This window comes from Kogia breviceps, chromosome 5 (assembly GCF_026419965.1).
Source record: "Kogia breviceps isolate mKogBre1 chromosome 5, mKogBre1 haplotype 1, whole genome shotgun sequence".
Lineage (NCBI taxonomy): Eukaryota > Metazoa > Chordata > Mammalia > Artiodactyla > Physeteridae > Kogia > Kogia breviceps.
The window spans coordinates 140,329,087-140,355,124 of NC_081314.1; the positions used below are offsets into that span (position 1 = coordinate 140,329,087).

Below are 26,038 nucleotides of genomic sequence, written 5' to 3' on the forward strand. Positions count from 1 at the left end.
TCATAGGAGGATAAAGAAATGTCATTCTCACTTTCAAATTTCTTTATATATTCCTTGAGAGGTAAATGGGTCCTGTCTTCCCTCCAAATTCTCCTTTAGAAGAAAATTTCCAAAGACTTTTCATTCTGTGAGTAAAAAGTACATCCCCATTTAGTCAGTGGTTTATTTAACAAATATTTTTGGAAGTCCTACTATGTACCAGGCACTGTGTCAAACCCCAGGGATCCAGCAGTGAACATGAGATGGTCCTTGATCTCATGAAGTTTACAAACCAGTAAGGGAAGGAGAACATTTGAAAAATTATTTGCAGTATATTTAATTTTCATGCATTCTCGTATGTGTGATGTATTTCTTATTTTTAAATGGAGAAAATAATTAAGCCACCTAATAAATAAAGAGAATTTTTAAAATTGCCATAAGAACAGAAGTTCAGAAGGCTACAGGAGCTAAACTACATAATTAGGGCATGCAAATAAGCTCAGAGAACACTGAGGGTACATACCTGCTTCTCCCAGGTGATGCATAAGCATTTTAGCAGTAGTCTTTTCAAAACTATAACTCTCGTGTTTTGTCTAACCTAAGGAGTGAATTTTTATGGTGGAAATCTCAGACCCAGTATAGGAACAGTGGCAAACCCATGGGGGGCAGAAAGAAAATTTACAAAGACTTCTCATTCTGTGAGTAAAAAGTGCATCCACATTTATTCAGTGGCTTATTCAACAAATATTTTTGAATATATGGAAAGGCAAAGTTTTCAGAAATAATGTTGTTTTAGAAATAAGCAGTTATTTTCCCCGAGTATAATTCAATGACTCAATCTACCTTCTGCTGAGACCACTGTCATCACCACCAAAGCTTGAGTATATGAAAAAATTTAGAACTCACTTTCAAAAATTGTCCCAGAATAGAGGTAATTTAAAAAATAGAATTAGGAACACATAAAATGCCAGACAGGCAAAAGAAATCTATGGGAACTGGCACTCAAGTTTTCAAAACATGGGGAACTGAGTTTTTCAAATGTCAGCCAAAGCAAAGCAGCTCATCAGGAATTCAAGAAAAAAGAGAGACAAAATCATTATCCCTGGCATCTGACAAGACTCTTGGGATAAAAAAGTAGGGAAGTTCTGTTTATGGCCTTAAAAATGCCATGATTTGGACCAGAGTCATAACAGAAAAGCGCTGCTTATTTCAGTGAACTGTAAATATCAAACCCAAAGCCCAAGATCTTAGAACTCAGGAAATGTTCACCATTGACTGGTGTTGACTGGGTAAGGGGGCCGCTGTGGCTGTGGATGACTCTCTGATATATGTTGTTTCTTTTTCTCCCCCTGGCTATTCTGTGTCTTTGTAAATTCTTTATAACACTCCCTTCTCACTACTATTCAATTAGCTTTCAAATGAGTGAAGAGTACCTATGCACCACTTTACCAAGTATCATCACAAGAATTCACAACCAGCTGCTTTGAAGTAATTGGCATCATAATGTGCAGAAAAATTACTTTTCTAATGGTTGCCTGGAAGATTTATATCCTTAAAATGTAATTAAAAAGTAGATTTAGAAATATGCTCAGCAACCAAAAAGATTAAATATTAATGTGGAGTGTAATTAATAAATTATACATCTCTTGATTACTAATGGCTTATTGACTGTAAAAGCATAACATTATGGAATATTAGGGCAAACAAAGGCTTTGGGGGAATATTGTTCAGCTTCAGGGATGAAGCTTCTGCTCTTAAATTTTCAGAAGAAGTCCTGATTTTGCAGATAACATAAAAATTTGCCCAGTTGTTCCCATTATCAGTCTTCATTCATTCTTTATGTACAAAGTCTGCTGCTCTTTATAAAATGAAAACTTTGTAGTTTCTTGAATCTCTTTTTATTGCATTAAAGCAATTTCTATTGCTTATCCTCTGGGCTTCCCAGTTGAAATTTCAAATCTAGAAGTATTTCTGTCCTCTTATATGAAAACAAAATATCTAACGCCACTGCAAAGGGCAGCAGTGAAGAGAAACATGTGAAACAAGGTGAGTATGTGATGGGTAATACTTGCAGGGCACTTCAAACTGAAGAGCAGGATGAAATTATGAATGGAAATAGTGGGCTTTCTAATGGCTTCAGTAGACAACTTTGAGCTCCAATCATCCTAAGTTCCTTTTAAAATTTTTCAAGACATTCATCAGAATCTTAGATTGTGAAAGCTGTAAAGCATCTTGGAAGTTATCCGGTTGTAAAATTTCTTGGAAGTTATCTGGTCTACCAGCTTCATTTTGTATATGAATTTGGAATTCTCTTGTCCAAGGCAGGCACATGACTCATACAAGATTTCAATGGTACTCAAGGGCAGAATGGGTACAATAACTCGGGTGTCCCCCCAAAACCAGTCCAAAGCTTTTTCCTTTGTTTCATTAGTAACTGAGAAACCAGAATGGTCTTAATTTACAAATCTTAATTTACAAATCTTCTGATATTCAAGTGTTTTTCTAAGAAATTTTATTAACATATACACAGAAACAAGTGATGTCCAAACCACTAAAACCAAACTTCAAATAACTACCTCTTTAGGAGTCCCTCCCAACTCAATCCCCACTAACCTTTGTCTAAGACAATGAATTATTTATGCCAGAGAATCTTCCAATGGAGGAAAATCAGCAGAGTAAGATACAACCAAGTACCTAGAGTTTCAGTCTCATTTTATTCTTCTGAAATTAGGTAACTCCTTACACTCAGAAACCAGAACAAATAGTTCTGTAGTCAGCACGTAGAGCGATGAAGGAAGGACTTTGGCAGGAATAATATTTGGGCAACCGTGCTCAATAAGTTTTGCTCAGGAAATTTCCCAGAGAGAACCTGGTGAGTGCTGAGAAAGTTAATCTGATTCCTAAAGCAGAGTACTTCCTGGGTCAGAGTTCAAAAAAGAGGAGGACTCACCCCCCTGCCCTGGGAAGCCCATGAGCAGCCAGACCTTGGCTCTCATCTCAGCTTTGATGTTCCTTCTTCAGGCAGACCCTCCCTCTCTATCTGCACACTTTCTTCATAGCACACATCATAATTATACTTACTTTTTGTCTATTTATCTAATCATCTATTGTATCCATTTATTTATTTGTTTTTCTATGTACACGTTTATCAGTTTATTTTGTCTATTTCATGCTTTTCTCTTTTAGAATAGACTCTAAGCTCCCTGAGGACAAAATTTTCTTTACTCCTTTAATTCCAGAGTCTAGCACTACACCAGACAAATGAAAGTTCCATGAATATTGTTGAGAAATAAATACACCTTTAAGAGCAGAAATTTCCAGAAAATCCTCCCAGCTTGCTCTCTCCCTGCTTGTCCTTGGCATTATAAACACTGTTATTTCATTTCAACACTGGAGTCTCCTCTATTTTCCCTGTGAAGCCAAAATCTGAGGAGGAAGGTGGAGGGTCTCCATCCTTAGGAGGGTGGCCATCATCAACGTGGAAAACTGTGAGGATGAGAATGGTGACAGTATGCTCTAGAGTGGCCCTTTCTCTTAAGTCCAAGTAGATTAAGTTGCAAAGCATCTCACACTAGAGGAAAATCAAAGATCCTTCTATAATGGATCAAATGGTCTTTCTCCAGTGACAATGAGTAGAACACAATTAAAGCATAGCTCTGAACAAGAAATAAAATCAAAGGGGAAAATGTAAATAGGCAAGACTTTTCCAAACTATGTTAGAAATTCAGGCATTTAGCAGGTATATCACTCTATTAATTTCACACGAATGTAGTTCATAAATTTTAGCTTGTAAAATTCTCCTTCCCTTTTTATGAACAGTCTCATTCATATGTCCGTACAGATGTCACTCTGTACGATTCCTTGGTTGAATTTTTTTTAAATTTCAACATACGTCCAAAGGTGTCATATTTGTTGACCAAAAAAAAGGAAGATACTTTAACATTTTGAGAGCGTGACACTACCTTTCTTGTTGAACTGAGTTAATCTCAGCTCACTCCACTTCCTCTCAACCATCATTTTGCTCTATCTCTTCTGTCAGTATCAGTTCATTAGCTGACAATAGCAAAAACACTCGGAAAGTATATGGACAAATTAACACGGGCTCAAAACTCCAAAATACAAACCTACCAGTTTAGCTCTAATAGAAATTCAATCACCGGAAATTATGATGTTTTAAAAGTTACAGATAATAATATAATCAAAAAATCCTAAGGATACTATATTTCTTCAAGCTGACAATGTTAATTGTCACCAGAATACTATCTATATAACAAAACTTTTTCATTGCTTAACAAGTAATCAATAGTGAGGGTGGGAAGGAGGGAGATACAAGAGGGAAGAGATATGGGGACATATGTATACGTATAACTGATTCACTTTGTTATAAAGCAGAAACTGACACACCATTGTAAAGCAATTATACTCTAATAAAGATGTTAAAAAAAACCAAGTAATCAGTGGCTTAGAAACTTCATAAAATTTCTGATTTTACAGAGGTGGAAATTAAGTCCTTGTGAGGTTAAGTGACTTGGTTTAGGTCTCAGAGTCATTTGCTAAAATAAATGCATAACCTAAATGGTATTCATTTTGATGCAATTATTTTATTTTATAAAACTGTACTCACCATGGCAGAAGTGTACCTGATTAAGATCCTGACAATTATTTTGCATACTATTAACAGCAGTGCTTAACCCATGTGGCAGGATAGCTACCAATAGTTTCTGTTGTGTTCTCTGTGTTTTTTCTTCCCCCTTCCAAGATAGCAGAGGAATACTGTGCTCAATTTTCTTCAGAAAAGATTCTTCAAAATGACAGTTACAAAGAAAGTAAAATACATAGACAAACACGTGTTATAATTTTAAATTTAAAAAGATGAAAGACTAGTGCCTCCATTGAGTAAATTACATGCACGTGTAAGGCCTGAAGGAAAACATGACAAGATTTGCTCTGTTAGAGCATAGATTTTTTTTAAAGTTTCTACCAGTGTATTACTTATTCAAATAAAAATTAAAGTTTAACATCACTAAGTACACATTCTAAGACAACAGGTGGATGTTGATTGTTTCTTCTGGATAGAGATTCCAGATATTTCAGCAAGTGGCATCTAAAACTACAAAGTCCTTCCCAGGACGGAATTGTGTGGCATTTTATCTAAGACGCTGTGGTTATTGGATTTGATGTTCCTTTGGCAGCATGAACATTTTGGACCTTAATTATGCTCATCAACAATCCCTTATGACAATTTCAAGGTCCGAACATTTCCGGAAACTGAAATTCTTGTGCTAACTCATTTGGGACTAAACCTGCCCTGAAGTGACAGGTCTCGATGCACAGTCCTTCTCCCACTGATGAGACTATTAATAAATTTGATTAAAGACACAGTTAACAGTTTAGATTATGGAGTGATGCTGCAAGCCTTGCTAGGACTCTTTATACGATGTGTGATATACCTATTAAAGTATGGTCCAAAATCTGAAACCTTCCAAATTTCAAGACACGTCTGGCTCAAGTGCTCAAGAAATGGACAGTGGGCTTCCCTGGTGGCGCAGCGGTTGAGAGTCCGCCTGCCGATGCAGGGGACGCGGGTTCGTGCCCCGGTCCGGGAGGATCCCACATGCCGCGGAGCGGCTGGGCCCGTGAGCCATGGCCGCTGAGCCTGTGCATCCGGAGCCTGCGCTCCGCAACGGGAGAGACCACAGCAGTGAGAGGCCCGCGTACCGCTAAAAAAAGAAATGGACAGTGAATTGTATTCTGTCTTATTTTACTGTTTAATGTAATCATACTCTAATGACAGCATCAAAATCCCTTTGCAGTCCTGTCCTGCATGATCCCAAACCACACACAGCCCCAATCTGACCAGCCCTCCGTGTTAATCAGCTGACAACTTATTAGCAAAATCAGCGAAGGAAAATCATCCTTCATGGTTGTTGATGGCTTGTCAGAAATCCACAGAGAAACTCCGAACCTTAATCTACATGAGTGATGACAAGAGAAATCTTATTTATACCCCTTTAAATACTCATCTGCCTAATATATTCTGGAATCTCTCAACAGTACATGACACTGATAACACTTAAATGTTTCCTGTTTCAGAATGAAAAGCTTTCTGCGATTTGGGTTGGAAATAAAATTATTTCCCAACAAATTGAGCACCAAAAATGTCAAACTGCCTAACTTTTTAGGCTTGTGCCGAGGTGCTCTAGAAGTGGGGAAACGGGGAAAACAAGCTTGTCATATTTCAACTTTTAATAATTTTTTTAAATGACACACACCAGTATAGAGACATAATTAAATTTTCCAACCCATGGGTATCCACGTGTGCTTCTCATGCACAGGCAACTTAGTATTCAGTTGACTTTCGGTAGAAATCAGGAGTATGTTCGACCATTTCATCAGCAAATCTTATTCCACTTCTTCCTGTACAAATTCATCAAATTTGCAAAATGAATAGGCTTCGAAAACAGAGAGACTGAACTCTCAGGGAGTAAAGAGTAAAGTACTCCCTGGATAAGTCATGTATTTTGGGTAACATGTTAACTTTTTGAAAGCTTCTCAGGGGCCGTTTAGCATATTTAAATAATAAGTAAGGAAATCAACCTCAATTAATATTTTCTCTGTGCCGGCGGGGTACTTGGCACTGTCTGTTGGACTCAGTGGGAAACAGTCATTAACTGTCCCCGTTCTCAAAGGGCATTTTCCAAACAGACCATAACACCAACCTCATTCTTTCACAAACCGCAGAGAGCAAACAGAAAAATGTAACTTTAGCCAATTAAGAGACTTTGTTTTTAATGGATACTTTACTGCTGTTGGCTTAAATCTTTGTCTTTGAGGCGGTGGAGGAAAGATTGGGAAAATAATGGGATAAGACAGAGAAGTGATGACGAGGAGGAAGAAAAGTAGGAAAGTGCTGAGTAGACATGATGTATTTCTTTTCTCTAAACGGCCAGTAAACACAGCTCATTCCTTCATCTGCACAGTCGTTCAGCTCTATGTCCCGAGAGCTTCTCTATGCAACCAGGTCCCGGGCTGGGGACAAAAGAGTGAATCATGGAGCCCTTGCCCCCAACTATTCAATGGGGACTACAGGGACCTCTATCTCATTGGGTTCTTGTGAAGATTAAATGAGCTAGTATGTGTGACAAGGTTCAAATAATGCCTGGCACATTTACTGTATGGCACAAATGCTCTAATCTTTTGGGAAATGGGCACATAAACAGACATTTTCCGTGCGATGTGGTAAGGGGGGGTGGGTAGTAGACTGTGGGAGGATGCACGGGTCGGGTGCAGAGGAGGGGCGGGGAGATCAGGTGGCGGCTCCAGAGTCCTGTCCGGGTATCGATGCATCATGCAGAGGGCTGCACCTGTGCAGCTGGGCTTCCTCCAGACACCATGCGTCCTGGCCTGGGACTGTACACGCCAGAATTAAGGCGCATCTCCCCTTTCTCTCAGCAAGTGCTGTGTCCTCCAGGAGAGGAACTTCTCAGTCTTTAAATAACAGGTGGAACTGATCAGGTCTGTATTTCCAGTCACTCAGCATGGCTGATTCTGCTTTCCCCAGAGGATCAGGCACCCTGTTGGGCGTAGGTACTGTGTCAGGGCTCTACCCGTGACATCTTCTTGTCCCTTTTCAGGACTGCCTCGTGGACTAAGAGAAGGACCCAACTCTCCAGTATACCCCAACTCTGCCTAGAAAGCCCCCCCTGGACAGGACCCTCCAGTGGGGAGGCTGCAACTGCCTGGTTCCCAGGTATCCAGGTGTAAACCACCTGTTGGCCAGGTGTCTCCAATAAAGAGGGGAAAACAGGACTCCAGCTCTTACTACCGTGCTGAATTTGGTTCCAGTTCCATTTGTTAGAGCCTGGGCAAGAGAAGGGGCGGAGGGCCATCCAAAATGACTCACCTGGGGTGTACCTGTTGAGTGAGGTATCAGCCACGCCGGGAGAGGCAGAGCTCACTCCACGGTGGTTCCTGCCTCTGTTCAATGAGTGTTGGAGCCTGCTGGGTGTCAGGCCCTGAGCCAGGGCACTGGGGACCCACGGGGAACAGAACACACCTCTAGCCCCCCAGGGTGCGTATTCAGCTGTGCCAGACAGATGCACAAGTACTCACAGTAAACGGTTAGAGGGAGAGTGTCCTCAGCATCCAAGAGCCCACGCGGGTACAAAGAGGGGACCATAGCTGGCCTTTAGCCCAGATGTTGCCGGGCCAGGAGGCTAGAGGCAGGTGCTCTGAGAGGTGCTGGGTAAGGACCCAGGGTCTGGGCCAGCCGGGGACTGAAGGGGGCCGTCATGGAGGATGACTCTAGGGCAGGCCACCACTGGTTGGGTGGTGGCCTCAGCCATTTGTGAGGGCAGTGGACATCGTAGGCCATCTACCAACTCCACCTCAAAAGGATGTTTGCATTCCTGGAGCACAGGCTGTGGATGATGGTGAATGGAGTGTGTTTAGACCTGAATCTCAGAAGCCTCCTCTAAGTGAGCTGTTGAGAAACTGGAGGTGTGCGTTCTCCTCGGTTCCCAAAAGACTGCCCTAGAATCATCTTTAGAAGATCTTAGATGAAGTAAAAACAAAACATAACAAAACCGTGTTTTAATCCCCCTGCCATCTATTAATCGTGAAAATAACTATTCACTTGATTCACAGAGGTGGTGTGAATTAACCTTTGGTTTTTAACTTTCAGGCTTCAGAAGTCTCCTACGTTGGGAAGTTCTCTATGCCATACCAATGGTGGTTTTTCTGTGGAAAGACTTGACGATAATCTTTTGCCCTATAAATTGGAAGCCTGGATAATGCTGTAATGGGGGTGGGGGGTGTTCTCATTCTTTGGTTCTGTATAGTAGAGAAAAATTTACAGAAACCCAAAAGAAAAAAAAGTGAAAGATGTTCCTGGTTCATAAGAGTCAAACCACTGTCTCCCGAGGATATCAGGGACCCTCGGATCAGATTTCAAATTCCAACTCCTAATGAAGTACTACATAGATAACTTTGGCTAACTCGCTTAACCTCTGTGAGGCTGCCTTTTGCTCATTTACAGAAAGGGAGAAACAAGACCCGTGTCTCTTGTACAGGCTCCAGTGTGCTAGCACCAGTGAAGGCGTGGTGCATCCTCAGAAGCAGTGGATGAATGCACAGAACTATATTCAGTCATCAGCTCCTCTCCTGATGGATGAAACTGTAGCAGCAAATCACAGAGGCCCACGTCCTCGTACGGTTTCCTAAGGCTCTGCCTGCTCAGCGATGTCAGAGTCCAAGTTATAACAAAGGGAGAAATCCAAAACTCCAGAATGAAGGTTCGAAATCTTGTGAAGAAAGCATCCTGGGGCGTTGGAGGATTCCAGCATTAAACCCTTGCCTGCCATCCCCTTGGTTTACTCCGCCCTTCACAGATTGCGACCTGCAAGGCCAGACCTTCACCGATTTTCCGCAGACACTCACAGAGCCGCACACGGGCAGATGAGGGCGGACCCATGCCGGGTCCATCAGGGAGGGGAGGGGACGAGTGCCCGATCTCAGCATGGAGGTGACCAAGTTCACATAACTGTCAGGAGATGAACCTGATTCCCACTGGACTCATCGAGTACCAACTATGGGCTTACCTGAACCTCATTTACTCCTCACAGCAGCTCCATGAGGACTTCAAATATGTATTCTCCAGGTCTCTAAAGGGAACGACTGCAGAAATGTACAAACTGACTTGTTGATACAAGCCCAAGCTCCTCTTTCTCGGGGTCACGATACCTACTACTTATTAAGCACAGATCATGTTCTAGACACCATATGCCAAGTGTTTCCCAGGTACTATTTCTGTTGTTCCTCACCAGCTCCTACATGTCAAGGATTATTCTCATTCCCACTTTACAGATAAGAAAACTGACTCTCAGGAAGGTAATCACTTGCTCAAAGACACAGAGCTTGTGTGATTTAAGCCAGAACTTGCCTTTTCCTCTGCTCTACCGTCTCCTCAGGAAAAAAAGGTCCACACTCTAAGCATTGGTGAGGCGGGGCATTATTGAAATAACCTATAATTATTGATCTACACAGACATTGGGAATGTCCCAGGCAGCCACTTCCTAGCCTACAGACCCTGATTTTGTTCAGGCAGCAATGTGTCACTCTGGATGATTTAGCTGGTGTAACTGGATGGTGACAATCCCAATCAATTTGGCCAGTGATTGGTGGTGGCCACTTGACCTTGTTCTGACCAAAGAGATGTAAGAGATCTCTTCTGGACTTCCAGAAAAGATTCTTTCCTCCCTGACAAATAAGACATGCGGAGGAGAAAGCCCTTTTGCACCAGCTCCTCCTGCAGGCCACAGCACTGTCAGATGTGTGAAGACCCAATGGTAGGAGCAGGGGCAGCCGTCTTGTGAGCATAAGGGGAAGGTGAGGGGAATTGCTCACACTCTAAGGGTGTCAGAATGAGAAATTTAAAAAGTTTAGGATTTGGAGGCATTGTTTTTTTGTTTTTTGCCGTACGCGGGCCCCTCACTGTTGCGGCCTCTCCCACTGCGGAGCACAGGCTCCGGACGCGCAGGCTCAGCGGCCACGGCTCACGGGCCCAGCCGCTCCGCGGCACGTGGGATCTTCCCGGACCGGGGCACGAACCCGCGTCCCCTGCATCGGCAGGCGGACTCTCAACCACTGCGCCACCAGGGAAGGGAAGCCCCTGGAGTCATTGTTATGCCATCAAACCTACCCTGGGACCACCTACTTCCAGAGTTTTTGTAATGTAAATAAGAGTTGTTATGATGGAAACCTCTGTTAGTAAGTTTCCCATTGCTCCAGACGCACCCCAACTGATGGAGTTACGAAGTCAAATCAAAATGCAATGTTGACTTATTCTGAAAAGGCAATTTGAGTGTGTTCAGGAAGTAAATGAGTCACCTATTCTGTATATGGCCCTAGTTCTCAGTCACCTAGAAGAGCAGTTAGTGGCTTGGAGTTCTTTCTTTGCCTCTGGAGGGGAAGAAAAACTCTTCCTCTACCCTCTTATGTTTTCTTACTGGGACATGCAGATTAAACGCACAGCAGTCAGATTCACCAAAGAAAAGCACGCAAAGTTTATATGATGTTAACATTGTTTATGTGACACAGAGAGCTTCATGGATAAGAAGCAAAAACTCCAAAGAACTTGTTAGACTCAGGAGCTTATAATCAACTTAACAAAAGAAGATAAATTTGTGGAGAAGTGACAAGGTGAAGGAAAGGGATTTGGGCTTTTAGGGGTGATACATTGTGGGAAAGTGGCCAGGAAATACATGAGGGAAACTAATGGAAGGTGAGGGTTGTTTCAGTAAGGTTTGTGCCTATGATGCGTTGACTCATCTTGGTGTCAACTTCCTATCTCCCATGATAAGAGCGTTCTCTTCTTCCTGGTGCCAGGAGGTCACCTTTCTCATGGGAAATTTATGTCCTGCTTTTAGGCAGAAAGGGTGAGGATAGAGGGCAGTTTCTCAGCTGCTTGCAGCTCAAAATAATCAATGTGCCAAACCAGCATATTTTGGGGTAACATGTTCTGATCCCCTCCACTTCCAAATAAATAAGATATCCATTATTTTACTTTTATATTTAAAATATAAATAACCTATATTTTACATTTGAGCTATAAATATAATTAAAATATTTAATTTTATAATATTACAACAAAAGCTACTAACTTTAATCACAAGGCTTACTGCATTTTATTTAAAAATTTTTAATATTAATATGTAATTATTATAATAACTCAACCACTACAGAAATGCATAAAGCAAATTGAAACTTGTCCCAGAATTAAAATGTGCTGAAATTTCTTTTAATAATTTGAAAATTAATTTGTGTTTGAGCTTCATCCATGTTGTATGTAGCAATAGTTCATTCCTTTTTATTAATGAGTGGCATTTCATTGCACAAATATACCATAGTTTGTTTATTTTCCTGTTGATGGACATTTAGGATGTTTCCACCCTGGGGCTGTTATGAATAATGCTGTTATCACCATTCTTGGACAAATTATTTTAGCGGGCCTTTTTCTTTTCCTCATTTCTCCCGGATAGAGAACAGGCAAAATTAAGTTATCAGGTTGGAAATCAGAGCAGTGCCCCTAGGGGTGGCACAAAAGAACTTTCTGAGGTCATGGATACGTTCTATATTATGACTAGTGTGGTAACGATGCAACTATATACATTTATCAAAACTCATCAAACTGTGCACTTTAATGTATATAAATTATACCTCATTTATAAAACTCATGAAAAAGAAAAAAGAGAAAACAACACAAGACAGTATGAAATTGCAGTGGATAAAGAGAGTCCATTACATCAGCATCAATTACAGCCACTTTCCTTTTTTTGTTCCTTATGCTTTGCAATATCTTTATTTTACTAGCAAGCACTTAATATATTAATATAGATACATGTCTCCTAAAGTATATATTTTATTTTAAAAAATTTAGTTGTTGTTGTTGCGGTACGCGGGCCTCTCACTGTTGTGGCCTCTCCCGTTGCGGAGCACAGGCTCAACGGCCATGGCTCACGGGCCCAGCCGCCCCGCAGCACGTGGGATCTTCCCGGACCGGGGCACGAACCCGTGTCCCCTGCATCGGCAGGCGGACTCTCAACTTGCGCCACCAGGGAAGCCCCTATTTTTAAAAAATTTTTATTGGAGTACAGTTGATTTAAAATGTTGTGTTATAGACAACTAATGAGAACATACTGTATAGCACAAGGAACTCTACTTAACGCACTGTGGTGACCTAAATGGGAAGGGAATCCAAAAAAGAGGGGTTATATGGATATGCAGAGCTGATTAATTTTGCTGTACAGTAGAAACTAACACAACATTGTAAAGCAACTGTACTCCAATAAAAATTATTTTTTAAAATGTTGTGTTAGTTTCAGGTGTACAGTAAAGTGGACCAGGTATGCATAAACATATCTCCACTCTTTTTTAGATTCTTTTCCCATATAGGTCATCACAGAGTATTGAGTAGAGTTCCCTGTGCTATACAGTAGGTCCTTATTAGTTATCTGTTTTATACATAGCAGTGTGTATATGTCAATCCCAGTCCCCCAATTTATCCCTCCCTCCCTTTCCCACTGGTAACCATAAGTTTGTTTTCTACATCTGTGACTCTACTTCTGTTTTGTAAATAAGTTCATTTGTACCATTTTTTTAGATTCCACGTACAAGGGATATCACATACTTGTCTTTCTCTGTCTGACTTACTTCACTCAGTATGATTTTCTTCTGTTCAACCCTAAACTGCAGACACCTGGAAGCTAAGAACCATGATTCTCAGATTTTCTTGAATCAAGGAGTCAAACTAAGCTTCTTCAAATTAAAAGCACACTCGCAAGATTTGCAAAACAAGAAGGCAAGCACGGGCGAGGTGGGGGCCCTCTTCCTGCTACTTGGGACATTGATGATGGCAGGTGCGGTGATGGAGGGTAAGAAAGGTGATCTCCCGCAGCTCCAGCCCAATCACCATGGCCAGGGCAGGTGTGTCTGTGAAGGGGCCAGACTTGCCCTTCCAGGGTCCAGTCACCAGCCTCAGGCACCTAAAGGGGCAGTTAGAGCAATAGCAGCTATAGACAGATGCTGCGAGTCTGTGTGTGTTTTTTAATTGGAGTATAATTGCTTTACAATGTTGTGTTAGTTTCTGCCATACAGGGAAGTGTATCAGCTCTATGTATGCATATATCCCCTCCCTCTTGGACCTCCCTCCCACCACCCATCTAGCTCATCACAGAGCACAGAGCTGAGTTCCTTGTATTATACAGTGGGTTCCCACTAGCTAGCTATTTTAGACATGGTAGTGTATTTATGTCAAACCTAATCTCCCATTTCATCCCACCCTCTCCTTCCCGCCCTGTGTCCACACGTCCATTCTCTATGTCTGCATTTCTATTCCTGCCCTGCAAATAGGTTCATGTGTACCAGTTTTCTAGATTCCATATATATAATGGAATATTACTCAGCCATAAAAAGAAATGAAATTGGGTCATTTGTAGAGATGTGGATGGGACCTAGAGTCTGTCATACAGAGTGAAGTAAGTCGGAAAGAGAAAAACATGTCTTTTTTTGGTTAGTTTCTTTCGTTTTGGTTCATTTTGAACCTCTTCAAGGATACGTGATAGTTGAAAGTATTGTAGAGTGAACACCCAATATAGCCACCATCTAGATCCTACCGTTGTTCACATGTTATCTTTGCTTTATCACATATCCACAACACATTCATGCACCACTCCTTATATTTTGGATGCACTGAGAGTGCATATTTTAACTCAGCAGTTTCACTGGTGGTCGCCTAGTCCCCTCCAGTACCAGGTAGTGGCTCCCCTAGAGGGCCAGTGCCCCAACTTGTTCTTGGAGTCCCCCAGATGACCACCTTAGAGCCCCTCCTCCAGCCCTCTGACAATTCTGTAGGCCCCTCACTCCATATACCGTCTGTTCTGCCACAAGGCCTCTTCCTAAGACTCCAAAATAGCTCATGTAGGACTGAGAGTCAGGGGATGATGTGACAGTAACATGACAATTGTCTTGATTCATACACAGTTTTTTCTGAACAAGAGGAACAGGAAAAGAAAAATCTTCAGCTCCACAGCAGAATGCTTCTCAACTCTACGCTAAGACAATTAAAGAGGATTGCCTGCACCCGCGGCTCCCTCCCCCAAGAAGAGCCGCACCCAGCCTTGTCAAGATTTGCGCAGAATATGTTGCGCTTTCTTCCAGGTTTGGGGTTTCCACCTGCATTTCCTCAGCCCCAAAGCCAGCATTTTCATTCATTTGTCTTTATTCATTTTAAACATCCCGAGGCTAACTCTGGCCATGTTGAGTCACCTGTCCAAGTGCCCTGTGAGGTTCAAATCATTGTTTTTGCTGGTGCCCTAGTTGCAAAATGACATAAGTTTTGAGTGATCGGCACTGAACCTATATATTCTGTAATTATTAATTTTGAAGAACACAAAGTTGTGGGTTTCTTTTTAAGAACACAAAGTTTTTAAGGAACACAAATACTGGGTTATAGAAGAAATAACTAATTTTTAAAACTTTTTATTTTATTTTTTTAATTGACGTTTAGTTGATTTACAATGTTTTGTTAGTTTCTGGTGTACAACAAAGTGATTCAGTCTTTTTTTTTTTAACATCTTTATTGGAGTAGAATTGCTTTACAATGGTGTGTTCGTTTCTGCTGTATAACAAAATGAATCAGCTATACATATACACATATCCCCGTATTTCCTCCCTCTTGCATCTCCCTCCCGCCCTCCCTATCCCACCCCTCTAGGTGGTCACAAAGCACTGAGATTCAGTCTTATATATATGACTTTTTCTTCTTTTTTATATTCTTTTTCATTATGGTTTATTGCAGTGTATTGAATGTAGGTCCCTGTGCTCTACAGTAGGACCTCGTTGTTTATCTATTTTACATATAGTAGTGTATGACAGCTCATCCCAAACTCCTAATTTATCCCTCCCCACCTTTCACTTCTGGTAACCAAAAGTTTGTTTTCTACATCTGTGAGTGTGTTTCTATTTTGTAAATAAGTTCATTTTATCATATTTTAGATTCCACATATAAGTGATATCACATGGTATTTGTCTTTCTCTGTCTGACTTACTTCACTTAGTATGATAATCCCTAGGTCCATCCATGTTGCTTCAAATGGAATTATTTCATTCTTTTTATGCCTAAGTAATAGTCCATTTTGTGTGTGTGTGTGTGTGTGTGCGTGTGTGTGTGTGTGTGTGTATATATATATATATATATATATATATATATATATATATATATACCACATCTTCTTTATCCATTCATCTGTCAAAGGACACTTAGGTTGTTTCTGTGTTTTGGTTATTGTAAATAGTGCTGCAGTGAACAGAGGGGTGCACGTATCTTTTCAAATTAGATTTTTCTCTGGACATATGTCCGTGAGTGGATTGCTGGATTATATGTTAACTGTATTTTTAGTTTTTTTGAAGAACCTCCAACTGTTTTCCACAATGGCTGCACCAACTTACCTTCCCACCAACAGTGCAAGAGGGTTCCCTTTTCTCCACACCCTCTCCAGCATTCATTAAGAAATAACTCTTAAATTAATCTCTGCTTAACACAACTAGAGTCACTCCTGTCATCTGCAACTGAAATCCAACTGATACGGAAATAAAACCAGATCTGCCATCCCACTCCAGTCTCCAGTTCCAGGCCCCAGAAATAATCACCAAAAATAGGTGTTTGGACCCTTCCACCTATGAGATCATATAGTACGTGTTGTCTTACGCGGGACTCCACTTAAAAGCATTAGTTGAGCAGTCTCTCCAACACCAGGACTTGTAGCCTACCTCACTGTCTGGATTTATCGTGATTTACCTAAACAAAACACCACCTGTGGACACTTAAGATATTTCAACTGTTTGCTATCATTAAAAATGCTATAACGAACATCTTTCAACACACCACTTTATGTACCCAGCAGAGCATGGATGCAGGATACATTCCTAACTTCCAAAAGGAATGTTCACTGTTGCCCGGCAGAGAGGATCCTCCATTGTATTCCCATCAAGCCAGTGTGTATACAAGCATCATCACTGGGCAATTTCAAATATGCTTTTGTTGTTGACTGTCTGATAAATGAGAAAAACTGGCATCTTGTTTTAATTTGAGATTCCTAATATTGAGAAATGTTGAATAGTTTTTGTTTACCAGTCATTTACCACTTCTTTTCCTCTGTGGATTGCTTGCTCTTTTATTTTAAATTGATTTGTAAATATTTTACATAGCAATGAAATTTACCTTTTGTCCTATATATTTGAAAATGCTTTTGCTAGCTCACCGTTTGTCTTATAGTACGTTTCTCATGCAGAATTTTTCAACTTTTAAGTAAATTCATCAGTCTTTCCCATTATTTACCTCTGATTATTGTATCATGTTTATAAATTCCTCTTCCTTCCTAAGAATGGATATAGATAGGGATAGAGATTTAAAATTCTTTAGTAATAAAATGGTTTTGTGGTTAAATCTTTAGTTCATCAGAAATTGTTTGATATTTAGGAGTGGGATATTTTTAACCAAATGGGTAGTAAATTGAGCAAACGTAATTTATTGAATTATCTTATTTTGCTGATAAAATGTTGCCTTAATGTACTTAGGGTTTTGTGTATTTGTGCTCCCCATAAATTATGAGCTATTTCTGGAATATTCTGTTCAATTGACATGTCTGTTCTTATTCCAGTTCCAATTATATAGATATTGTAGGTAATGCTATAAAAAATTTCAATATGTAGTGGAGATAGTCTTATCCTCCAAATACTCTCCCCCAATCCCACTTTTAAAGAATTTTCAGGACTATTCTTAGATATTTATTTTTCCAGTTGAACATTAGTATTAATTTTCAAGTTCCTGGGGCCGGGGTGGAGGGGGGGAGAGGGGGAGAAGCTTGATTTAATTTTTAAAGGGTTGACATCTTTAGACTATTGAATAATACTGAGTCTCCATAACCAGTGACAAGCTATGTCCTCTATTCATGAGTCTTAATTTTTTAAATGTTCCTTAATGAGGCTTTTCTAGGGTTTTTTTTCTTTCCATAAGCATTAAACAGGTCTTAAAAAGTTTACTCCTAGATAATTTATATTTTGCTGCAGTTCCGAGTGTGATATTTTTCACTGTATTTTCTAATGGCTTATATGGTTCCTAATAGTTTTCATGAAGAGGTCAGTGTGACTCAGCTTAATTTAAGTTTACATATCTCTGTTAAGAATGCATCAAGGTTGGGCTTTGGCCTTGATATTCAAGGAAAATCTTTTCAGCCATTTGAGGTCCAAATAGCTGTATGACTGCAGTATCATTTCTGGCATCCCTAATCTTGTCTATGATCCATAAACCTGGGAGTGTAGTCATTTGCATCCTATCTAACCAGTGTTACAATATCAATGATAACAACATGCCATGTGTGATACTTAATTTTATGTGTCACCTTGGCTGGGCTACGGGATGCCCACATAGTTGGAAAACCATTATTTCTGGGTGCATCTGTGAGAGTGTTTCCAGAAGACATTAGCACCTCAATCAGTAGCCTAAGTAAAGCACACTATGTCTCTCTTCCAGTGGGCATCATACAATCCGCTGAGGGCTTGAATAGAACAAAAGGCAGAAGAAGGGTGAATTTGCCCTCTGCTTGAGCTGAGACATTTATCTTCTCTTTTCCTTGTTCTCAGGGCTTTAGTCTCTGGGACTTACACCATTGGTTCCCCTAGTTCTCAGGCTGCTGGGTTTGTAACCACACCTCCAGCCTTTCTGGGCCTCCAGCTTGCAGACAGCAGATGGTGGGACTTCCCACCTTCTATGATTGTATGGCTCAATCGCTCTCAATAAAAGTCTTTGTATATATCTATATATATCTTATTGCTTCTGTTTCTCAGAAGAACCCTGACTTATACACCATGCTGTTTGGATTTGAATTCAAAATCTGACAATTTACTTTAAATATAGGTCGGAGGAGAAAAAATTTCCTTACAGGCTTTATATGTTAAAATTCTATCAGCCAGTTTAAGGATAAATGAATATTTATTTTTTCAAGAGTACCTGCTATAAAGATTAATTATGACATTAAAAATGCATATTTTATGTTAAAATAATTATTAAGAATGTACTAATAGGGCTTCCCTGGTGGCGCAGTGGTTAAGAATCTGCCTGCCAATGCAGAGGCATGGATTCAAGCCCTGGTCTGGGAAGATCCCACATGCCATGGAGCAACTAAGCCCGTGCACTGAGACTGCACTCTAGAGCCCATGCTCCACAGCAAGAGGAGCTACAATGAGAAGCCCACGCACCTCAACAAAGAGTAGCCACTGCTCACCGCAACTAGAGAAAGCCTGCACATGGCAAAAAAGACCCAACGTGGTCAAAAATAAATAAATAATTTTTTTTAAAAAAGAATGTACTAATAGTTAAATTAATGTGGAGAGGGGGAAGATTTCATGATACAACTATTAAGAGAATGTGTTACATAACATTCTAAAATCAAGAAACATTTATAGAAATTTAAAGAAACTTATAGAATACAGAAATTAGATTATATTGCAGTTATAATCTGTGTACAATTGTTTGCTATGCTAGCCTTCATAGCACTAAGTATAATATCTATTAGTGACTGTATTGAATTTTTAGTTATTTAGCTCCATTTAGGCCATGAATCTTTCAAGAAAAGTCCATTTAAAAATTCTTAATATCTCGTCAGAATGAAATGCATAATGTCAATTTTGCTGGCTCAGAATTTCATGATAAGGGAAAAGAATCACACACATAATATTCATGAATAATTATCTGTGACTCGAAATAAAGATTTTAAGAATATTTTTTAAAAAGAGAAAATATCACAGGAGAAAAGTCTTTCTCCTCTCTGAACCTTAATTGAAGGTAAACATCTGCTTTATTTGATAAATATGCCTTCAACGGCTTATTGGTTCTGTACTATGTAAAACTTTAAAAATATGACTAAGACTTTTATGTTTTTTTAAATTTTTATTTTGAAAAAACATTTCAGACCTAGAGAAGAGTTTCAAGAATAGTACAGTAAATACTGATACAACCTTTACCCAGCCCCTCATTCTCTCTCTCACCCTCTCCCTCTCCCTCTGTCTTCCCATCCCTTCCTATTTCTCTCAGGGAATGGACCATGCTGGGAAAAAGCTCCAGACTAGGGGTAAGGAATTCAAGGGTTCTTATTCTGGATCTGCCTCAAATAAGAAGCAAAACTTAGATGACTCTGTTTACATCTACAGATCTCTATTTGTTCATCCTGATAATCAAGAGTTTGTACTGAAATCTCAAGTTTCATTTATCACCATTTGCTATGATCTGTAACGTTTGTATAAATACAGTTGTCCCTCTGTATCCATGGGGGTTCCAGGACCCCCAAGGATACCAAAATTCACAGATGTTCAAGTCCCTTATAGGAAATGGTGTAGTATTTGCGTATAACCTACGCACATCTCCTGTACACTTTAAATCTTTTCGAGATTCCTTATAATACTTAATACAATGTAAGTGCTATGTCAATACTTGTAGATACAGTGTAATTGGTAGGTAAATAGTTGCCAGCACACAGCAAATTCAAGTTTTGCTCTGGGGAACTTTCTGGAATGTTTTGGTAATATTTTTGATCTGTGGTTGGTCGAATCCATGGATGCAGAATCCATGGATATGGAAGGAAGGCCATACTGTGAGAGAATAAATGATAGAGTGGAAGACTTGGAGCCCTTCAGGAAAGGACGAAGAAAGCAAGCTGAAAGGTGGAAAGTGGTAGATGCTTAGAATAATAAGAAACAATATTTCTAGAATAGTGTTTTACTAATCTTTGGGAAAGTTAAGAAAACAACTCCTTGCTTTCAAACCCTAACTTGGGAGGAACAAACCCCATGTGTCTGCCAGTGACTAAATATCAACACAAAATACAGTAAACCTCATTAATTTTCCCTAATTGGGTGGAAAGTTTTGAAAAAGTCTGAAGTAGAGAAACATTTTCACAAATTTCAGCTTAATTTCAAGTTCATATGGCAACAAGGATGACAGGGCCCCCAAGGAAAGGAAAGAGCATACTGTCTTAGAGAATTTTTAATAATAGATTTTTAAAGAAACATTAGGAATTAGAACATTCATTGTTTCACAGAAGCGTTCAATTTCAAAGAGGGTTTACAAGCGTTTAGAAACATTGGTTGGCCTTCAGCCTTATAAAGACTATATATTTCCCTTGTTTATACTTTTAATTTGCTTGGCAAACCCTTCCTCTACTTCTAGCCCTAATGTATCAATGCATTTCACCAGCATTTTAAATTTATCCTGATTCTGAGTTAGTGGATTTCTCCTTGGCCAGGGTCATATAGCTCTTTTCTAAAAATCCTCAATACTTTTAAGCTCCCAGGAAACGCACCTGTCAATACGGCATGTGCGTTCTCTCATTTTCTTAAAAGCAGGAACTAGGTTTCATTTTTCACCCTTGATTCTAAAGCGGTTGGAGAGTTTGAAAGAGAAGGGGGCCGTCAACAGAGCGCAAATAAATCTAATCATGGTGAAAAGGTGATGAAAGACTTGTGCTTACATTTCCTCAATTTGTTCTTAAAATAATCCTTGACACACTCTTTGATTAAGGACCAACTCTTGCTTTTCCAAGGCTGGGGTCATAGAGATCAGGAACAAAAGACACAGTAATTTTAAAACACATATTTGAGCAATTAGCTCCCACCTCTTCCTCTCCATATTTCCGAAGATTTAATAAGTAGCTAAACTGACCTCTTTGAATTCTGCTTCTGTCCTTTCCCCAGCCCACTCTCGAACAGGTACACTGTTGAGTAGTAGACTGGTTAAGAGGAATGACTTGAGAAAAGTCTAACTGAAAATACCACCACCAGCCACTTAAGGCCTGTGAGTGTTTCTAGCAGAACTAACAGCTCAGGCATGGATTGAAAGGGAAAATAATATATATGAGTAATATTGGGAGGAGGAAGGACTAAAACTGGGGAGTGTGACAGATGCTATCAATGTCACACCAGAGTCCCGAGACACTCACTGTCCATACCAGGATCTATGCATGTAACTCACCTCCTCCACCATGGATTTCTCTCTCACAGTGTAAGGAAGACTGGAAGTGGTAGAGAATTAATGCCCCTGGATCAGCTCTCAGCCCATAACAAATGGGAATTAGAGGATAAATAATCAACTGTCTCCCCTGTAGGGTGGGACAGCTCTGAAAGCATATTCTACTCTGCCTCTCAAAAACAAATCTTGCAAACAAGGCATTGACCACCCTTTATTCTGGAGTACCTTGTCATGGATGTTTGTATAACAAATAGCCTTGGAAGAGAGAGATGCTATCTTCTTCTGGAGCAAAGGGTAAGAATGCTTACTGCCCATTATGTAAGATTTGGGTTCCTTAAGTACAAGGTTTCAACCCACTGATTGCATAAACAAAATCTAGGCCCATCTGCACTATACCCATGGTATAAGGGGACAAGGAGAACCAAACCAGTGATGCTCACACTACTTGCTGTGCCATATGTAATGAAGTCATTTGTCTCTGATGTAGGGGTCTCATACCTTCTGCCAGCATCCATGAAACCGTGTTAGGCCAACATGCTAGCTTGAAAGTATGGTGGAGCTCTCAGACCCCATTGATCTCACACCATAGAACATGACCAACTGCAGGACTGAATTTGAATTTGGTCTAAATTTGAATTTGGTCTAAATTAGAATAATCGTTTTCTGAGAAAATGTATTTTTAAAAATTTATTTTGCTATATTGTTCAGATAGGATCCTAATGAAAGTTGAATATTTTGAGAAATAGATCTCCAGGGTTTCTCTGGTCACCAAACTTGAAGGTTGAGCCACCCAAGCTCTTAGCTACTGGCGGATATACTAGAGGCTACAGAGTTAGTTCACTCATTCTCTCAAGTAGTGACGTCGTTCAGAGATCCAGGAGACAAGTACAGCTCCTTCCCCTGAGACTTAAAAGACAGAATATTGGGAATTTCAAGTGTAACAGTCAAACACAATGAATTCATCACTTTTGCTTCTTGCTTGTGGAACTGTGGGTCAATATATATTTTGTTGGTTTGTTCACTTAGTTGTTACACCATACAAAAGTCAATCTCCTTAAGCGTATGCATTAAAATGACAATGGAGAAAAAAAGTACAATTAATGGTGAAAGGAAGAAAAGTTATTGAGGCATTTGCAGGTTGGGAGGGAAGGAAAAGCATGTGGCTAACACTGGGATTAGCAATAAGTTTGAAGTCCAAAGGGTTTTCATATTCATTCCTAGGTGGATAAAACGGTATGAGTATCCCCATGTACAGAAGAGAAAGAGGAACTATTGCCAAGTTCATCAGCTCTCTGCAGCTCCATGGAGAGCAGTAAGCTTTATTTTACAGATCACTGAGAATGAATCAGGACTTGTCATAGCTTAAGAACCCTGGTTTGCTTTAACTAAATACCTATATATTGTATATTACATATATAAATTATAATGTAACATCATATTGTTACATTATTATGTAATGATAAACATTAGAATTATGTTAGAATTATATATGTAGCATACATATTTTAGTAACATACATAGTTAACTTTAGTAACTTCAGTATAGTAATTTCAGAAAAAGCTCTTTCTAGACTAACCATAAAACTAAAGGCTTACTTTACTATTACTGGTTCTCTGTATTGTATTTAAACTTCTACAGTTGTGTGTCAGTTATAAAACATACCGTTAAGATAACATTGAAAGGTTATATTAGTAAACTGCACGATAAGTATGATAATCTTCAGTTCAAATCAGAGACCAAAAAGATCCAAAGCTAGGGAAATAATTTCATCCTTACTTAATATGCTTTTCAGATTAATCTAAGAATGACACCAAAAGGCCAAGATAAGAAATGCAGGCAGTGAATGCAAGCAAAATATTTTTTTTAAAGACCATTTTAATATTGGAAATCTACGTACCCATGTAAGTGATCAAATAGTAGGAATTAACAATGTCCTAAAAACGTTCTGTTTTCCATCATTTTATTGGTTTAAGGGCTTTTAGTTTCAAGCAGAAATAAAATGAGCTTTCTTCCCTGAAGATATAATAGTTGTTGTCTGGCCTGATTTTGACACTGATTTTATAAGTTATTTGGAGAAGAACAAACATCTTCAAATAGACAGTTCCTTACTGAGCACCTGTGACACACCAGGCGTTGTGCTCAGGGGTGGATTCAGAGAAGAAAAATGTCCTTGAAGGGCTCAAAATCAGACACATATTTTTTTTAAGCTAAAAAATAAACATGTGACTTAGTTTTTTTCCAAAGGGCCTGCAAATTGGAATTTATCCAAATTCCCTGCAAAATAGAAATCCAGGGAGAAATTAAGACAAGGTTTTATCCAGCATGTTACCTACACATTCTTAACTATGGTAGGAGCCTCCATTTTCCCCATTAGCATGGGAAGAGAAAAGATACTAAAAGTTCTTACTTCCACTCACTTCTTTTTGTGTCTCCCCCTAATTTAGTTGCTTCATTTCTTGAAATTCCTGCTATTTTATTAGTCCTGTGTGAGGAAAATGGAAGTCAAAGCCAAGAGTCCCTCAAGATGAGGTAAAAGGAGGGAGTTGGACTCCATGTAGCCCAGTCCAGAGCTTGAGGACAGAGACTCAGCTAACAATAAAGTGGGTCCCTTTGCCTGGAGGGTCCTTAATGCTAAAGACAGACTGTGAAGAGCTAGATGATTTTGCAGGTATATTCCACAAACTGTCCTCTTTTATACAAACGATTCCAAGGAGGGCTCCCCACTTAAATTTATGAGGCTGGTATAACCTAGGCACCCAAACTGGACAAGGACATTAAAAGAAAAAAGTGCTATAGGCCAATCCATCTTATGATCATTAATGCAAGAATCCTAAATAAAACATTCGTAACCTAAATCCAGCAGGCTATTAAATAATTACATCATGGCCATGTATGGCTTATCACAGGACTACAGATTAGATTACCATTAGAAAATCTACAAATATAATTCACAACATATTACAGGAGAAAAGCTATATGATTATCAAAATATTCAGAAAAACACAAAAGTAAAATTCAATACCTTTCTGGATAACAAAACAGATACCCTAAACAAGTTAAGGATGGAAGGAACCCCTTTAACCTGATCAATGGAATCAACATAAATCATACACAATGGTGAGGAATTAATAACATTCCCTTAAAAGAACCAAAACAAGTCAGGAACAAGAAACAATGCCTACTCTCACTGCTTTTATTTTAAATTGTACCAGCAATCCTAGCCAGCACAATAAGGCACGAAAAAGAAATAATTGATATAAGCATTGGAAATGAAGAAATAAAATTGTCATTATTTGTAGACTAAAGAATTATTTACTTAAAAAAAAGTTCAAGAGAGCTTACAACTTATTAGAGAAAAGAAATAGTGGTAGAAAAATAGACCAAATGAACAGATTAGGGAAATTTACAACAGACCAACATATCCATGTGCACTTCATATATGAGAGAGGTGCTAATATAAACCAGAAAGAAAGAATGAACTATTCAGAAAATGTTCTGGGCTGACTGACTACACATTCGTAAAAACATCTTTGCCTCATGCCAGATTCAAAAATAAATTCCAGATGTATTTTAAATCTAAAGATTTTTTTAACTTAACATTTATGGAAGAAAAAATAGAGAATAGTTTTAGAACCTCAGGATAGAGAATCACTTCTAAACCAAGACAAAAGATGACAAGGAAAGAAAGAATGATATATTTTTTGCTACATTAAAATTAAAAACCTTTGTATGACACCATAAACAGAGTGAAATCTATAAGTCAAATACTGGAAAAGGCAGCACAAATACCTGCAAAGGAGATTTTCCTATAGGTCCTATTGGCCAAAAATGGGTCAGATAACCAATCACTGCTTATCTGTAGGAGCTTAGGGAAGATCTGCCGTCATTTCTTGGGACATTGCCACCTCACACCTCAACCAAATCAGGACACTTTTAATAAGAAAGAAAGGAGGGAAATGTTGGTTGGGTAAGCAAACTATTACATCTGCCAAAGACAGTTCACAAGCAAGTGACAGAAAAGTAAACCAGAATGAATAATAAACCAATGAAAAGTTCTGGGCTTCACTAGTAATCAGAGGAATACAATTTAATGGTTGGGGGAGGGAGAGAGGAAGAGAGAGACAGAGAGAGAGTATCATACAACCAACAGATTGAAAAAATTCTAAAACATGTAATAACACCACATTATTGGGGTTTGAAGAGGCCCATCTCCAATTAGATGCCTTGTAAGCCTCTCAGTTCAATGTATTCAAACCCAAACTGCTTCCTACAAACCCTTCCTTCCAACCCAGTCAGTGGCACCACCACCAACTTAAGGGAAAGACTTGAGTCATCCTTAACTACTGTCATAGCTTCACGGCTCATATCCAGTCACCCTGACATACTTGTAGGTCCTTCTTTTCTGTTTCCACAGCGCTAAGACCCATCTCCAATACCTGGTGGATGTCTTCATCATTTCCTGCATGAAAATCCTCTACATCA

General features: G+C 39.4%; 1 protein-coding gene across 4 annotated transcripts in view; it reads right to left on the minus strand.

Annotated features, from left to right (window-relative positions):
• The window catches only part of SETD4 (SET domain containing 4), a 580,992-nt gene that overhangs the window by 137,262 nt on the left and 417,692 nt on the right, over nt 1–26,038 (minus strand). The gene's annotated exons all lie outside the window — the stretch shown is intronic.